Genomic DNA, 18,664 nt, shown 5'->3' with positions numbered 1-18,664 from the left:
ACCTTTTATTATTTTCTTTAGGGAAAGGCTTCTTTTTTCAGACAATAATTTAAGTCATAGTATCGTGGACTCTGACTTAGCTATACTGATCATCTCAGAAATGCCTATGGAAACTGAATTAGGAACACTCCAGAGGGCTGGCCCTACATATATTTCACAGCTTCAATTAATTATAACCATCAAAGTGAATGGGATTTATAAACTGTTTCATAACATACCTATGGCAATGTGATCAGAGGGGAACCTGGACATGCCATTATAAAATTAACATGTCAGAAAATGCACAATTAAATAATGCCTTTGCTCTTATAAAGAAAGACACAGAAACATGATTTGGTGACATTTTCACACTTGGTAATTAACTTTAGTCAAAGAGCAGTAGAGTTGTTAGCTTTATTTTCTGAAAAAATTGTAATTTCAAGTTGGATATGCATTTTTGTTGACCGTTAAGTGTGAGGCTACTTGAAGTAAAGTCAAGCAGAAAATAGGACATTGTATAGGAAAGGAAATGAAAAGAGGAATAATTGTGTCAGCAACCAGGTAGATTGGGGTGTTAGGGTTCTCTGCACTGATTCCAGAGAACTCATAGGAGAGAGAGAGAGGAAAGTAGGTGGTAGACAGATAGAGATACAAATGTAAGGAGAGTTATTACATAGAATCAGCTCATGCACTCATGGAGAATGACAAGTCCCAAGACCTACGGAGTGATTCGGCAGGATGGAGACTCACGAGAGTGGATGGAGCATTTCTGACGGCAAGCAACGGTCAAGCTCCCAGCTTGAGAGCAGTCAGGCAGAAGAAACTGTCTCTTACTCAGGACAGTCAGCCCTTCCTTTTGTTCTATTCAGACCTTCAGCTGTTTGATCAAGGCCCACCCCCATCGGGGAGGAAATCTGCTTTACACAATCTACTGATTTTAAATATTAATTTCATGAAAAACACTCTCACAGAAATACCCATATTAATGTTTAACCAAATACCTGAGCACCTCTCGCTCAGTCAAGTTAACACAAAATTAACCATCATACCTGGCCAATATATGTTAACAGTTCCTGCACTGGGACTTCTGTATCCGCACCTGTGTGTGTGTCTATATGTGTATGTATAGTGTTTAAGAAATGTGTTCTTCTGACTTGTTTTTAAAGCTCCCCTCTTGGATTCTTCAAATTCCACCATAGATTATTTTTTTAGTTGAGGTCAAATTCAGATAACATAAAATTAACTATTTTAAAGTATACAATTCAGTGGTATTTAGGACACTCCCAATATCCTACAACAATGACCTCTATCTAGTTTCAAAACATATTTGTCTCCCCAAAGGGAAACTGTATGCCCATTAAGTAGTCATAACCACGTTCACTTTGCCAGCACATATACTAAAATTGGAACAATACAGAGAAGATTAGCATGGCCCCTGCACAAAGATGATTTTCCTGAAACATTCCATATTTTTATTGTCATAATAAGTGAAGTAAGTCAGAAAGACAAATACCATATGATATCACTTATATGTGGAATCTGTTAGTAAAATATGACACAAATGAGCCTACCTATGAAATAGATACAGACTCACAGACATAGAGAACAGATTTGTGGCTGCCAAGGGGGTGGGGGATGGCGGAGGTATGAAGTGAGACGTTGGGGTTAGCAGATGTAAACTATTACATACAGACTGGATAAGCAACAAGGTCCTACTGTATAACACAGGGAACTCTGTTCAACATCCTGAGATAAACCATAATGGAAAAGTATATAAAGAATATAAAAATTTATGTATGTGTAAAAATAGTAAATCTCTGATATTCATAGACTTAAAAAAGTAGGGATTCCCCGTCCTCCCTTGACCTAGCTCCTGGTCATTAATACAATTTCTGTGGCTGTAGATTTGTCTGTTCTGGATACTTCATATAAATTGAATCATATAATATATTGCCCTTTATGTCTAACATCTTTCTCTTATCATACTGTTTTCAGGCTCATTCTTTGTAGCCGGCATGTATCAGTACATCATTCCATTTATGACTCAATATCCCATTCTATGTATACACCACATTTTGTTTATCTGTTCATTCACTGATGGGCACTTGGCTGATGGGCCTTTTGACTATTGTGGATAATGCTTCTATAAATAAGAGTAGCATTCCTGTGCACAGTACCTTTTCAAGGGTGTACAAATATCAGTTTAAAATCCTACTTTCAGTTCTTCTTGGAATTTCCAAAGACTGAATTGCTGGGTTATATGGTAATTCTATATTTAACTTTGAAAAATTGTTTTCCCCATCATAAGAAATCAGGATGACATTTAACACACATACACACACACACACTGAGAGGTTGCAATCTGCCATTCTAAATGCTTGTGATGGCAAGTCCATCTGATATTGTAAGTACGGCAGAGGCCTCATTTAAAGGTAAAAGGATAAAGCTACTTTCTTCCACTTATCCTTTCTTTCTCTCCCCATCATGTGATACCAAACTCAAACTTTCATTGGTACAGGCCGTGTATGACTTTTCCTGTTGCCTCAAGTTCAGCCAACAATGGACTCTAATGCCCTTTGTCACTTTATAACATTCTGGGATAGGAGACTTACATAGCCCTCAGGGTCTTTATGAATGGTCGCCTTCCAGTTCTGCAAAAACTCAGCAACTCACCTGGAGAAAGAAATAACTGAGGTTTCTGGGGTCAATCTTGTATAGGAGACTTACATAGCCCTCAGGGCCATTATGAATGGTCGCCTTCTAGCTCTGCAGAATCTCACCCAGAGAAAGAAATGACAGAGGCTTCTGGGGTCAAGCATTCTAGCTTGACATGTGTTCTCAGCTGCAGAGCTGAGTTCGTGTCCTGGTTACCCTCCAGGGCTGGGGTCAGGCAGAGGTAGCCATGAAGGAAGCAGAGAGGAATGGACTGGGGAGTCCCTGAGAACTCATAAAGCCTTCACAATCAGCACTCTAACTTTGCTAAACCAGAAAAGATTTCCCTTCCAATAAACATGGTTTCAGTTAAGCTATTTAAGGGATGTTCTTTCAGCAAAATTATTAGAGACGAAATAAAAATCACTCAGTCTTGAGAGAAGAGAATTGGTCACGTATAAAATTTTGTTCTTCATTCTTAAGAAGCTAGACCACAGATGAAGGCTTAAAGTTTTGGCTTCAGACTCATTCATAAGCCAGCATAGTAGAGCAACTGGATCTGTCCAGTAGCCAGACAACACTAATACATACCTATTCTCCTGATTTTCTCCAATATGGCTATCTCTCTTTGGTCTGTAGACATCTTAAAAAAAATAGACCCTTCCTTGAAAAAGATTGATGAGCCCTCATTGTGCTGTGCTGTGCTTAGTCGCTCAGTCATGTCTGACTGTGACCCCATGGACTCCATTGAGCCCTCCAAGCTCCTCTGTCCATGGGATTCTCTGGGTTGCCATGCCCTCCTCTAGGGGATCTTTCCAACCCAGGAATCAAACCCAGGTCTCCCACATTGCAGGTAGATTCTTTATTGCAGGTGGATTCTTTACCATCTTAGGCACCTGGGGAACCCAAGAACACTAGAGTGTGTATCCTAGTCCTTTTCCAGGGGATCTTCCCAACCCAAGAATCAAACCACGGTCTCCTGCATTGCAGGCAGATTCTTATCAGCTGAGCTACTAGGGAATACACCTCTTTAAGAAGGACTAAAGAAAGTTCAGTCATCTTAGAAGTCTTCCTACAGTATAATAAAGAATCTTGACCTCATTACCCAAAGATATTGTTGTATGTGTGTGCTCAGTCACTTCACTCTTGTCCGACTCTTTGCAATCCTATGGACTATAGCCCACCAGGCTCCTCCGTCCACAGTATTCTCCAGGCAAGAATACTGAAGGGGGTTGCCATGCACTCCTTCAAGGGATCTTCCCGACTCAGGGGTCAAACCTGCGTCTCCTGCATTGCAGGCAGATTCTTTACTGACTGAGCCACTGAGGTAGCTCATATTCTCGAATATCAGAATATCAATTTTGAAAGATAAATATAAAAAAGGGGAGATACCATCCACTGTTTTTTACATAAATACAAGCTCTTACTTTTGTCAGAAAAGATAGTACACACACACTGGGATTCTGGATTTCAAGATTTGCCTCCAGGGAAAAAGAATTAAAGTTCACTGGACGAGTTATTTAAATCAAGTTCCCTTCCTCTGACCAGCAGGCACTATGCGGACTTCCAGCTGAGACGCTGGTCCTACAGCTCTTACTACACCCGCCCATCCATTTCACAGGACCCAGCCTTGTATTACAGGAAACGATGCAGGTGAATGGCAGAGCTTAGGAGCCAAGACTGCATTGTTCTCTTCTGTAGGGGAAAGCCTGAAGCAAAACCTAATGACGTGTTCAAAGTGAAGTTTCTTTCTGAGTCATCCTTTGCTGGACAGAGGGTATAGTGATTACATGCTGATTACATCATTCATCAGGAGGCTGTGAACCTTTTGACAATGTGAAGGCGACTGACAGCGATACTAACATGACACAGTACAAGAAAGGGTGATGCAGGGGGTGAGGTTGCTTGGGACATACGGGTGAGCTCTGAGGACACAGCAATGGACCTTGGAGACCTCACAGGTCCCTCTAGGAGATCCAAGGATAGGACTCCCACCAGCTTGCCTGAGCCACTGAGCAGAAAGTCCGTCTCCACCGTGGGTCTCCCACTGCACAATCCAGACTTCACTACTTTACCACATACACTATTTCATGAGAAGGTGACTGGTCTTATTTTTCCCACCTCTTGGAAGATTGGTGGAAGAAGTGATGGGCTGAGTGCCTCGTTGCCTGCAGTCTGCCCCCACCCGCACACAGCCCCAGAGCACGATGCCACCACAGTCAGCAGTGCTGAACTCCAGCGTTTGATGTGTCACTGTTCCCACAAGGAGCAATGCTGATTAGAGAAACGAGCATTAATAACAGTCCCCCCACCCACTGAGGACCTACTGTGTGCCAGGCTGAACGCTTCACATCCATTCTCCACCAGGAGGCAACTATAAAGATGAGTCCAAGGAAAACCAAACAATGTCATTAATTTCAGCATATAAAACCACACCATTGAAAACCCTCTCATGAACCATGAGTGTACCACACTTACAGAGTGCTGTAATCTGAAGTCTCCCATTCATAGACTGTTTTTGTTGTTGTTCCAGAGATGTTTAAGCAAACCTACAAGTTCATTTATACTAATGCCTTAAGGACTGAATTTAAAAGGATCATTTTCCCATAGTCAGAGGAGAGTCAGAAAATGTTTCAGGGGGACTGGAAGAGTCTTCACTGGGCTAGTGATCTCAGTGAACATCTTTCACGTGGCGCTAGATTTATCACATAGTACTACTACTACTAAGTCGCTTCAATTGTGTCCAACTCTGTGCAACCCCATAGACAGCAGCCCACCAGGCTCTGCTGTCCCTGGGATTCTCCAGGCAAGAACACTGGAGTGGGTTGCCATTTCCTTCTCCAATGCATGAAAATGAAAAGTGAAAGTGAAGTCACTCGGTCGTATCTAACTCTTAGCGACCCCATGGACTGTAGCCCACCAGGCTCCTCCGTCCAAATACTGTTTAGTTTAATGTTAAAAACATACTATTTTTCAGATGAAGAATCAGAGGCTCAAGGAAGTTAATTGATTCAGCCCAGGTCTCAAAAATGGCACAGGGCAGAGTTGGACTGTTAAGCCCATGGTCTGGGGGCTGTCTTCCCTGAGTCTGGCTGAACAGCCTTTCTCAGGAAGAAAGAACTGGTCTAGCTCTTACTGACCACAACCTGACCCAAAGCCATCCCTTCACAGCCAGCTACAAATAGCATCAAGTGGTTGAGAAAATTGCATTGGGGCATCTGACTTCCCAAAGGCAGTCCTTGGTTCTCCCTCATAAAAAGTTTTTCATTTCCCGAGTCCACTAATGTGAGTTGGATTGCAGAACCAGGTGAGGCTGAAACAAGAAACTCACGCTCCACCATCAACTGTGGTCAGATGATCCGGAAGACTTGAGAAATCAAGGGAGGAACCACACGTACTGGGTAACAATTGACAAAAGCATTTGAGTCGGCCTTTGGCCTGCATTCCCTAGTATTTCCAGGCAGAACTGAGTGACTCACAATGTAGGGAGAGAATCATATTCCTTGGAAAGCATTTCAGATTTTTATACAAGCATTTAACTAACTTGCAATTTTTAAAATGTGCTCCAAAGCACATTGTTCACATTAATATGTCTTCTGGGGGAGATGCCCCATATCAGTCAGTTCAGTTCAGTTCAGTCACTCAGTCATGTCCGACTCTTTGCAACCCCATGAACTGCAGCACACCAGGCTTCTCTGTCCATCCCCAACTCCCGGAGTTCACTCAGACTCACGTCCATCGAGTCACTGATGCCATCCAGCCATCTCATCCTCTGTCATCCCCTTCTCCTCCTGCCCCCAATCCCTCACAGCATCAGAGTCTGTTCCAATGAGACAACTCTTCGCATGAGGTGGCCAAAGTACTGGAGTTTCAGCTTTAGCATCATTCCTTCCAAAGAAATCCCAGGGCTGATCTCCTTCAGAATGGACTGGTTGGATCTCCTTGCAGTCCAAGGGACTCTCAAGAGTCTTTTCTAACACCACAGTCAAAAGCATCAATTCTTTGGTGCTCAGCCTTCTTCAGAGTCCAACTCTCACATCCATACATGACCACTGGAAAAACCATAGCCTTGACTAGCCAGAACTTTGTTGGCAAAGTAATGTCTCTGCTTTTAATATACTATCTAGGTTGGTTATAACTTTTCTTCCAGGGAGTAAGCATCTTTTAATTTCATGGCTGAAGTCACCATCAGCAGTGATTTTGGAGCCCAAAAATATAAAGTCTGACACTGTTTCCACTGTTTCCCCATCTATTTCCCATGAAGTGATGGAACCAGATGCCATGATCTTCGTTTTCTGAATTGAGCTTTAAGCCAACTTTTTCACTCTTCTCTTTCACCTTCATCAAGAGGCTTTTTAGTTCCTCTTCACTTTCTGCCATAAGGGTGGTGTCATCTGCATATCTTAGGTTATTGATATTTCTCCCAGCAATCTTGATTCCAGCTTGTGTTTCTTCCAGTCCAGCGTTTCTCATGATGTACTCTGCATATAAGTTAAAAAAGCAGGGTGACAATATACAACATTGACGAACTCCTTTTCCTATTTGGAACCAGTCTGTTGTTCCATGTCCAGTTCTAACTGTTGCTTCCTGACCTGCATATAGGTTTCTCAAGAGGCAGGTCAGGTGGTCTGGTATTCCCATCTCTTTCAGAATTTTCCACAGTTTATTGTGATCCACACAGTCAAAGGCTTTGGCATAGTCAAGAAAGCAGAAATAGATGTTTTTCTGGAACTCTCTTGCTTTTTCCATGATCAAGCAGATGTTGGCAATTTGATCTCTGGTTCCTCTGCCTTTTCTAAAACCAGCTTGAACATCTGGAAGTTCATGGTTCACATATTGCTGAAGCCTGGCTTGGAGAATTTTGAGCATTACTTTACTAGCATGTGAGATGAGTGCAATTGTGCGGTAGTTTGAGCATTCTTTGACATTGCCTTTCTTTGGGATTGTAATGAAAACTGACCTTTTCCAGTCTTGTGGCTACTGCTGAGTTTTCCAAATCTGCTGGCATATTGAGTGCAGCACTTTCACAGCATCATCTTTCAGAATTTGAAATAGCTCAACTGGAATTCCATCACCTCCACTAGCTTATTCATAGTGATGCTTTCTAAGGCCCACTTGACTTCACATTCCAGGATGTCTGGCTCTAGGTGAGTGACCACACCATCATGATTAATTGGGATGTGAAGATCTTTTTGGTACAGTTCTTCTGTGTATTCTTGCCACCTCTTCTTAATATCTTCTGCTTCTGTTAGGTCCATACCATTTCTGTCCTTTATCAAGCCCATCTTTGCATGAAATGTTCCCTTGGTATCTCTAATTTTCTTGAAGAGATCTCTAGTCTTTGCCATTCTGCCCCATATAGTGCAGGATGTTAGAATGGCACCTTCTTCTCAGGTCATGGGAAGACATTTTCTGTGAGCTTCAGTGATACACATGAAAGAAAGGGTGTTCATCAACTCGCCAGTGTTTCTTTATGATTATTAGAGAGCTGTGTCTTTCTTTCAATCCCCCGGAGAAGGAAATAGCAGCCCACTCCAGTATTCTTGCCTGGAAAATTCCACGGATGGAGGAGCCTGGTAGACAACAGTCCATACAGTCGCAAAGAGTCAGACACGACTGAGTGACTTCACTTTCACTTTTTGATCTTTGAGAAGAATATTGTTAAATATTTCTGACATATAAAACTATGGAGAAAATAATATAATAAATGCAAGGGTATCTGTCTTTCAGCTTAAGAAATAGAACTACACTAACACACCTTGAGTCAGTTATGTTCCCCATCTGATTCCTCCTGGGAATGCCCATCATACCCGGACATCCACAATCCTGCACAGCTAAGCAATACTGAGTATCATTTTGCACAACTGCATGCTATGTAAATAGTATATTGGTGACATTTTTCACAAGTTTCATTTTAATTTAATTCAACTTTATAACCTCAGATATGCAGATGACAGCACACTAATGGCAAAAAGCGAAGAAAAACTAAAGAGCTTCTTGATGAAAGTGAAACAGGAGAGTGAAAAAGTTGGTTTAAAACTCAACATTCAGAAAACTACTATCATGGCATGGCATCTGGTCCCATCACTTCATGGCAAATAGATGGGGACACAATGGAAACAGTGACAGACTTTATCTTTTTGGGCTTCAAAATCATTACAGATGGTGACTGCAGCCATGAAATTAAAAAATGCTTGCTCATTGGAAAAAAAGTTATGACCAAGCTAGACAGCATATTAAAAAGCAGGGACATTACTTTGCCATCAAAGATCCCATCTAGTCAAGGCTATGGTTTTTCCAGTAGTCATGTATGGATGTGAGATTTGGACTATAAAGAAAGCTGGGCCAAAGAATTGATGGTTTTGAACTGTGGTGTTGGAGCAGACTCTTGAGAGCCCCTTGGACTGCAAGGAGATCCAACCAGTTCATCCTAAAGGAAATCAGTCTTGACTATTCATTGGAAGGACTGATGCTGAAGCTGAAACTCAAGTTCTTTGGCCACCTGATGCAAAGAGCTGACTCACTGGAAAAGACGCTGATGTTGGGAAAGACTAAAGGTGGAAGCAGAAGGGGACAACAGAGGATGAGATGGTTGGATGGCATCAGCGATTTAGTGGACATGAGTTTGAGTAAACTCCAGGAGTAGGTGATGGACAGGGAAGCCTGGCGTGCTGCAGTCCACAGGGTCGCAGTGTGAGACACAACTGAGCAACTGAACTGAACTGAATTTAAAAGTTTTTAAATGATTTCAGCCTCAAAGGAAAAATAAAAAGAATCATCCAGGTTGATGCATATAGTTCCAGGTCATTTATCGTCACTGTTGGATAGTATTTCACTACACAAACATACTTTAGGTAATACACCATCCTCTTGTTAATACTGAAGAAGTTTCTAATTTTTTGCTCTCATATATGAAGCTGATATGCATGTTCTTACATCCTGTTCTGTCATTCTATCACTGAATGCATTCATATATTTTCTATTTTCATACACTTTCTATTTTCCATGTGTTTCCTCAGGCACATATATGAAATTTTCTTTTGGATGTTTCCTAGAAATAGGATTGCTGGATCACAGGGTATGTTCATTTTCATCTTTATTTCATGTGGCTAAACTACTCTAAAAACTGGTTGTATACAACTTCTGTTTGTGCAAAGTATGACTTCCTCTTTCTCCACATTCTCATCAACACTTAGTATTTTCAGTTTTCAGCCTTTGTCAATCTGATGCCAATCTGACTATCTTTTAACTTTGTGAAAGTTGCTCAGTAATGTCTGACTTTGCAACCCCATGGACTAAACAGTCTATGGAATTCTTCAGACCAGAATAGTGAAGTGGGCAGCCATTCCTTTCTCCAGGGGATCTTTCCAACCTGGGGATCGAACCCAGATCTCCCACATTGCAGGCATATTCTTTACCAGCTGAGCTACCAGGGAAGCCCAACTTTGTATTTCTTTAACTTTGCATTTCCTGGTTGTGATGAGGTTAAGTTATTTTTTTTTTAATGGCTCATTTGGGTATCAGAGAAGGCAATGGCACCCCACTCCAGTACTCTTGCCTGGAAAATCCCATGGACGGAGGAACCTGGTAGGCTGCAGTCCATGGCGTCGCTAGGAGTCGGACATGACTGAGCGAATTCATTTTCACTTTTTACTTTCATGCATTGGACAAGGAAATGACAACCCACGCCAGTATTTTTGCCTGGAGAATACCAGGGACAGGGGAGCCTGGTGGGCTGCCGTCTAGGGGTTGCACAGAGTCGGACACGACTGATGTGACTTAGCAGCAGCATTTGGGTATTTTCTTTTACAAATTATGTTTATATAATTTGCTCATTTCCCTAATAGGATTATTTGTTTTCTTATCATCCAATTTTAAATGTTCTTTATATGCCCTATGTATACATTGCAAACATCTTTACACCTTATCCTTGCCTATGGTTTTCTCCCCCCACCCTTTGTTTCCTTCTGCCTTGAAACAGACTTTCCATAATTTTAATCAAGTTGAATTTATCAGTCATCTTTATGTTTATCCTCTTTGTATCTTTAAAAAAATTCCTGCCCTACCACAAGATCACAAAGATTTTTTATTAAATGTTTTCATAAAAAATCAATATTCTCATATTTTATGTCTTTATTGTTCCTAGGTTGATTTTTACATATGGTGTGAGTTAAGGATAAATTTCATTTCTTTCCTTAATAGATAACCAATTGCTCCAAAAGATTTGTTAAATGGACTGTTCTTTTGACACTGATTTACAATACAACCCTCTCATATATCAAGTTTTTGTTTAAGCACTAGATAGTTACTGGGGTCATTTATTTCTTCCACTGGTCTGTATATCTGGCCTTTTGCCAATTGCACACTGGTCAAATTACCATAGTTTCAGAATAAGTCTCGATTTCTGGTCAAATATCACCTTTCTGCCCTAATTAGTTCTCTTCAAAATTGTGAGCAATTATTTGTTGGCCTTGTCAATTTTCATAAAATTTTCTGATACGTTGCTTGGAGTTATATTGGATTTTTAGATTATTTGGGGGAGTGTAAAACTTTTTGTGACTTTTTGGTTTCTCTATGCACAAATATAATCTATCTCCCTCATTGATTTGACTCTGTTAAAATATATTTTAATAATAATTTTTATATTCTCCATAAATATCATTCTTGCTGATGTTGCTGCTGCTAGGTTGCTTTAGTTGTGGCCGACTCTGTGTGACCCCATGGACAGCAGCCCACCAGGCTCCTCTGTCCATGGAATTCTCTAGGCAAGAGTACTGGAGTAGGTTGCCATTTCCTTCTCCAAAATATCACTCTTAGCTCTTATTAAATTTATTCCTAAGAAACTTCTATGTTTTGTTACTGTAAATACTTCTTTTTGGAGAGTGGTTTTTTTTTTTTTCACTGTTGCTGATCTTCACCTTTGTGACTGATTTTATAGAAATTTATCTCTTTTCCAGTGATATTTTGAACTTTCATTAATACTAATAATTTGTCTAAAGGGTCTAAGTTTTTATGAAGATAATCATGTCCTCTGTAAATAATAATAGCCTTTTTCTTCTTTCACACTCATGCAGTTTATTTCTTTTTCTTGTACTCGGCTATGCGCTATAGAAAAGTCTTGCATAAAACAGTAGTTCTGAGCATATTTTTCTGATATCTGTAAATTTAATCATTAAACATATTTGCTCTGTTTTATGTGTTTCTTTCAATAAATTTGCTAAATCTTATTAAAAATCATGAGTAGGTATTGAATTTTATCTCAAGCTTCTTCTGAATCTATTAAGAATGAACATTTTTTTCTCTTACAATTGGTGTCATAAATTACATCAGATTTTCTAATGTTCAGCCATCATTGTACATGTGGAATGCATGCAGTTTGTTCATATGAATCACAATTCAATACTTTACTTCAGTTGATTGTATGTGTGGCAACTGGTGGTATCTACCAGATAATCATCCACATCCCACCTCCAGAACCCTGGCTGGCCATGAACTTTAAGAGAACTTTTTCCTTAGTTCAAATCAATCATTGCAGTTCCCTTACCACAAAGAGGAAATCTGCTTATGGGAAAAAGAATTTCTGGGAAATTTCCTTTGAGACACAGGAAAGAGTCTTTCTTTGTTTTATGTATGGATGTGATGCCTGGAGCCTCTGCAACCTTCTTGCTGCCATATACAGCTCTCCTGCTATTTTTTCCCAAAATCAATATGCCAAGAAAGACAGAGGTGAACAGTGGACTCCTTGGGGACATTCCTGAGACCCTGACTGGTCCCACCTCTGGAACTGCTCCACTTCTGAACTTTCTTGTCAATAATTGTTACCCCTAATTATTTAAACCATTTTGAAATATATATTCAGGAAACTATGACCAAAAGTATTTTTACAAGCACCCTGTTTTCTGATGACTCTAGACTCTGGTTTACTTATTGATTCATGCATGACTTTGACAAATATGTTAGGAGGGCTGATCACATGCCAGACACTGCGCTGAAGGCTGAAGACAGAGAAGACTGGGCTCTGACTTCTAGAAGTGTATGGCCTGAGACTGGAAGCAAGTAATAAGCAAATAATTGAAATCCCATTCTACAGATTCAAAAGATGAGGTAGCTCCACAATTATATGGGAGTATGGGAGATGGGGGAGGCTTTAATTCTATCCTGGGACAGACAGAGGAGATATCCAAAAGACAGCTGGCTCTTGGAGAATAATCAGTTTTATAATTAATCATGGAGACAGAATAAAGGAATTTAAAGGGAAGTGGCCATAAGTGCATGATCTTGAAATAACTTGGGAAGCAGCTGGGCTCAATTGGCCTTGCAGAAATGAGATGCAAGGGTTCTTTTTTCCTCTTTTTAAAATTTTTATTTATTCATCTTTTTATTGGAGGATAATTGCTTTCTTATGTTGTGGTGGTCTCTGCCATACATCAGCATAATCAGTCATAATTATATGTATGTCCCCTTGGTCTTGAGCCTCCCCCACACCATCCCACCCTTCTAGGTCATCACAACCTAGCGGGGCTCCCTTTGTTATGCAACAAACGCAGAACCAGGTGGGGCTCCCTTTGTTACGCAACAGCTTGCCACTAGTTACCTGTTATACGCACGATAGTGTATACATCTTTGCTGCTTTCTCAATTTGTCCTCTCCTTCCTCTGAGAGAGAGGAAGTTTCAGTTTCCCTTTAAGCAGTGGGGGTAGAACGAGGAACAACCAGAGCCTGTTACAACACCCTCCTCTGTTCTGGCCAGGTTCCCAGAGAATACGAAGCTGTGAGTGGTGCAGGCCAAGGGACGGTGGGGAACTGAAGGCAGGGCTCCCTGAGAAATGAGACTTCAATAGCGGACATCCCTGACAAAGCATCTTCACCAAGAACAGTCAGGTGTGGCTGGTGGGGTGCTGAAGTGGAGACAGGGAGATTTCCTCAGGTACTTATGGCCAAAGGATGGAATTTCTCCAGTATGTTGCTCCCCTCCCACCCCATATCTGGTTGCACTAGAGAAAACTCCAGGCCAGCTATGAACATCCACCTGTATGCAGCTCTTCTCAACTCCATATCCATGACATCACAAATGATTGCTTGAAAATTAGCCACAGTGAGAGCACTGACACCATGGAAATGGGCAAATGCTTCCTATCAATATTTTTGTTTTGGAGCTTATTGTTAAACATTTACCAGCATGCTACTGCTTGGAATTATGTGGGGCACAAATTTTCCCCAAAAGTCTGATTCCTCACTCAGGGGATCTACTACAGTTCTCCCTTCAGAGAGCTGGACGTATTCTTGCAGGATGCAAGTAACTGGGGTTAGAAACGAACAATCTCTTCCCAGGCATAGCAGCATACTATGAGCATCAGCTGCAAAGAGTTGATGACAGCACTGAAAATTCAGGAGGAGCTGATTACAGAGCTCCCTCTGCCCTGCTTCTGAGACTGGTTAACACAACGCCTGGAGGAGTATCTATGGTGATGGGAAATTGTGGCAGCCCTCCTGTGACCAATGTCATGACCATAGTAACCGTTCCCTCTCCTTTCCTACCTTAGCCTCCTCTCCCAACACTTGCCAACAGTCCTGGGCTGTTGCAGCTCAAGGACATGACATCGTCCTTTGGCATCGATGTGGAAAGCCTAGTGGGCATTTTTTTTGTGGCATAGAGTAAGGGGTTAATAGACCCGCTCAGAATCTAGCCCCTGGTTTATCCAATTGCTTAATTTCTTTACTTCAGTGTTTATCTTTGAGATTGTCAAGCCACTCTGTTAAAAGTCGTGGCCTCTGAGATGACATGACTTTTGAACCTGCACAGAGCTGCTGTTGGTTCAGATTCTTAGAGGGAACTGCGGCTTTTTCTAATCTCTGTTCCTAAATTTCAAGTTCTCTTTAATCTCAATAGAAGAGAAGGGACAGAATTGGCCATCCTTCAGGGATCACCAGAATAGGAAACTCCAACCCACAAATGACTGAAGACAGTTCACCCATTGCAAAGGTCTAGACAGACAGGAACAGGAACAGGAATAAAATCCCCTCTTTAAAATCCCCCTCTTACTCATTAGCACAAGCCCTTTACCCTGAGTTGTTTGCAACAGCAATAAAACTAAAACCCTTAAAAAGACAGTAACCAAGTGTTCAAAAGAGGACCTTGGTGAAATAAGCCCTGATACATGATTACATTGGCATGCTACATAACCATTCAAGACCATGATCTAGAAGAATATCTAATAACATGGAAGAATGTCCAAAATGTGTTGTTAAAAGGATAGAATTGTAATATGCATCACTCACACGTGCATACACAAAATAATTATATAGATACTATATAAAGAAAAACAGATTGGTAGAGGCCACACATCAAAACATTGAGAATTCTGTAATATGTTTTTTACTAATATTATTTGTATTTTCATATGATATAGCACTTTATTTTTGTTTAGTTTCAGAGATGCTGTCTCCCTACTTCCTTGTCTCTTTGGAAAATCCCTTCTGCTAATGACTTATCTCCCTCAGGTAATTGCTAAAGGCCAGTGACCTCATTGACACTCACAGAAATCAAGCTACAATCTCCTTGCAGGCTCAGCTCTGAGTTCAGAACTTGCAAAAGAGCCTCCTGATGTAGACACAGCCTTAGGAGCCCATGTCCTGCCAAGAACAGTCCAGTTTGTTTATTCAGCCACTGCAGCTGGTAGCAAGGTGCTTTTAAAACATGCCTCCAGTCACCTTGCAAGACATGGTGGTGGCAGTTCAGGCCGGGCCGGGGTAGGGGAGAATGGGGAGAAACTTTAGACTAAGCTGCCTTGTTTACCTGGAAATTATAGAGGAAATGAGCCTTGTAATCCTGCGGGAATGAGGAGTTCCTTTACTAGAAATTTCCAGTTAGAAATTACCTTCTATTGTTCATTCCAATTTTACTTTCAAATTATAAAAAGATTTGAGGGAAATCTTTCTAAAATCATTTCATACTTTTCTGCCTTGGTAAAGAAAGCAAACAAAATCTTGTGAATTTATTTTAACGGATGCTAATTCTAATTATTTTGTTCTTCCCCAGGTGATATTCACGTGGCATGTAGCTATGTCTCTTAGTCCCATATGCTTTGCTTTTCACGCTCTCCCTAAGTGTATCTCCTCTCCCACTGGTAGGAAGACACTTCACACTCCCTCCAAAGAGAAAGCATGAATTTCTTATCTCCTCTACAATCCTCCACAATTTTATTGTGATTGTGACAACAGAAGCACAGCTCATTCTTGTTATTTTAAATATATGAGTAAACAAGCTCTGAGTAAAGCCTTGAGGTTTTTTTTTTTTTTTTTTTTAACCCCTTTAGGTTTTTGTCTATATTTCCAAGCTGATCAGGTCAGAAATTTATTTATTTACTGTTTGTGAGAATTTTTAAGGTTATGCTCTGACTACTTTACATATTAGAGAAACAACCTCCCAATATGAGCTGATTGCTTGTCTTTTAAATATAGTTTGCTGTTGTTCATTCAGTCATGTCTCTTTCTAACCCCATGGACTGCAGCCAGGCTTCCCTGTCCTTTACCATCTCCTGGAGTTTGCTCAACTCATGTCCATTGAGTCAGTGCTGCCATCCAACCATATTGTCCTCTGTCATCCCATTCTCCTCCTGCCTTCAATCCTTCCCAGGACCAGGGTCTTTTCTAATGAATTCAGCTATATATTTAAATACAATTAAATACAGTATAAAATATCAGTTTTTACTGATATTTTACTCACATTTGTCATCTTCACTTAGGTGAAGACTGAATATATATAATATACATTCAGTTCAGTTCAGTCGCTCAGTCCTGTCCTACTCTTTACGACCCCATGAATTGCAGCACGCCAGGCCTCCCTGTCCATCACCAACTCCCGGAATTCACTCAGACTCACTCCATCGAGTCACTGATGCCATCCAGCCATCTCATCCTCTGTCGTCCCCTTCTCCTCTTGCCCCCAATCCCTCCCAGCATCAGAGTCTTTTCCAATGAGTCAACTCTTCGCATGAGGTGGCCAAAGTACTGAAGTTTCAGCTTCAGCATCATTCCTTCCAAAGAAATCCCAGGGCTGATCTCCTTCAGAATGGACTGGTTGGATCTCCTTGCAGTCCAAGGGACTCTCAAGAGTCTTCTCCAGCACCACAGTTCAAAAGCATCAATTCTTCAGCGCTCAGCCTTCTTCAGAGTCCAACTCTCACATCCATACATGACCACAGGAAAAACCATAGCCTTGACTAGATGGACCTTTGTTGGCAAAGTAATGTCTCTGCTTTTGAATATGCTATCTAGGTTGGACATAACTTTCCTTCCAAGGAGTAAGCGTCTTTTAATTTCATGGCTGCAGTCACCATCTGCAGTGCCTTTGGAGCCCCCCAAAATAAAGTCTGACACCATTTCCACTGTTTCCCCATCTATTTCCCATGAAGTGATGGGACCAGATGCCATGATCTTTGTTTTCTCTATGTTAAGCTTTAAGCCAACTTTTTCACTCTCCTCTTTCACTTTCATCAAGAGGCTTTTTAGTTCCTTTTCACTTTCTGCCACAAGGGTGGTGTCATCTGCATATCTGAGGTTATTGATATTTCTCTCGGCAATCTTGATTCCAGCTTGTGCTTCTTCCAGTCCAGCGTTTCTCATGATGTAATCTGCATATAAGTTAAATAAGCAGGGTGACAATATACAGCCTTGACGTACTCCTTTTCCTATTTGGAACCAGTCTGTTGTTCCATGTCCAGTTCTAACTGTTGCTTCCTGACCTGCATACAGATTTCTCAAGAGGCAGGTCAGGTGGTCTGGTATTCCCATCTCTTGAAGAATTTTCCACAGTTTATTGTGATCTACACAGTCAAAGGCTTTGGCATAGTCAAGAAAGCAGAAATAGATGTTTTCTGGAACTCTCTTGCTTTTTCCATGATCCAGCGGATGTTGGCAATTTGATCTCTGGTTCCTCTGCCTTTTCTAAAACCAGCTTGAACATCTGGAAGTTCACGGTTCACATATTGCTGAAGCCTGGCTTGGAGAATTTTGAGCATTACTTTACTAGCGTGTGAGATGAGTGCAATTGTGCGGTAGTTTGAGCATTCTTTGGCATTGCCTTTCTTTGGGATCCGAAAGAAAATTGACCTTTTCCAGTCCTGTGGACACTGCTGAATTTTCCAAATTTGCTGGCATATTGAGTGCAGCACTTTCACAGCATCATCTTTCAGTATCATCACTGCAGCCAGGCTTCCCTGTCCTTTACCATCTCCTGGAGTTTGCTCAACTCATGTCCATTGAGTCGGTGCTGCCATCCAACCATCTCGTCCTCTGTCATCCCATTCTCCTCCTGCCTTCAATCCTTCCCAGGACCAGGGTCTTTTCTAATGAATTCAGCTATATATTTAAATACAATTAAATACAGTATAAAATATCAGTTTTTACTGATATTTACTCACATTTGTCATCTTCACTTAGGTGAAGACTGAATATATATAATATACATTCAGTTCAGTTCAGTCTGAATATTTCAGGATTTGAAACAGCTCAACTGGAATTCCATTACCTCCCCTAGCTTTGTTTGTAGTGATGCTTTCTAAGGCTCACTTGACTTCACATTCCAGGATGTCTGGCTCTAGGTCAGTGATCACACCATCGTGATTATCTGGGACGTGAAGATCTTTTTTGTACAGTTCTTCTGTGTATTCTTGCCACCTCTTCTTGATATCATCTGCTTCTGTTAGGTCCATACCATTTCTGTCCTTTATCAAGCCCATCTTTGCATGAAGTGTTCCCTTGGTATCTCTAATTTTCTTAAAGAGATCTCTAGTCTTTCCCATTCTGTTGTTTTCCTCTATTTCTTTGCATTGATCAATGAGGAAGGCTTTCTTTTCTCTTCTTGCTATTCTTTGGAACTCTGCATTCAGATGCTTATATCTTTCCTTTTCTTCTTTGCTTTTTGCTTCTCTTCTTTTCACATGTATTTGTAAGGCCTCCCCAGACAGCCATTTTGCTTTTTTGCATTTCTTTTCCATAGGGATGGTCTTGATCCCTGTCTCCTGTACAATGT

The 18,664-nt window shown here is 41.0% G+C and overlaps 1 pseudogene; it reads left to right on the top strand.

Moving 5' to 3' along the window:
• Nucleotides 1-1,354: 1,354 nt before the first annotated feature.
• On the top strand, nucleotides 1,355-1,453 carry LOC113880242 (annotated as a pseudogene).
• Nucleotides 1,454-18,664: the final 17,211 nt, after the last annotated feature.

Source organism: Bos indicus x Bos taurus, chromosome 21 (genome assembly GCF_003369695.1).
Source record: "Bos indicus x Bos taurus breed Angus x Brahman F1 hybrid chromosome 21, Bos_hybrid_MaternalHap_v2.0, whole genome shotgun sequence".
NCBI classification, from domain to species: domain Eukaryota; kingdom Metazoa; phylum Chordata; class Mammalia; order Artiodactyla; family Bovidae; genus Bos; species Bos indicus x Bos taurus.
Note: the sequence above shows the minus strand (reverse complement) of the source record. Positions and strands in the feature narration are given on the sequence as shown.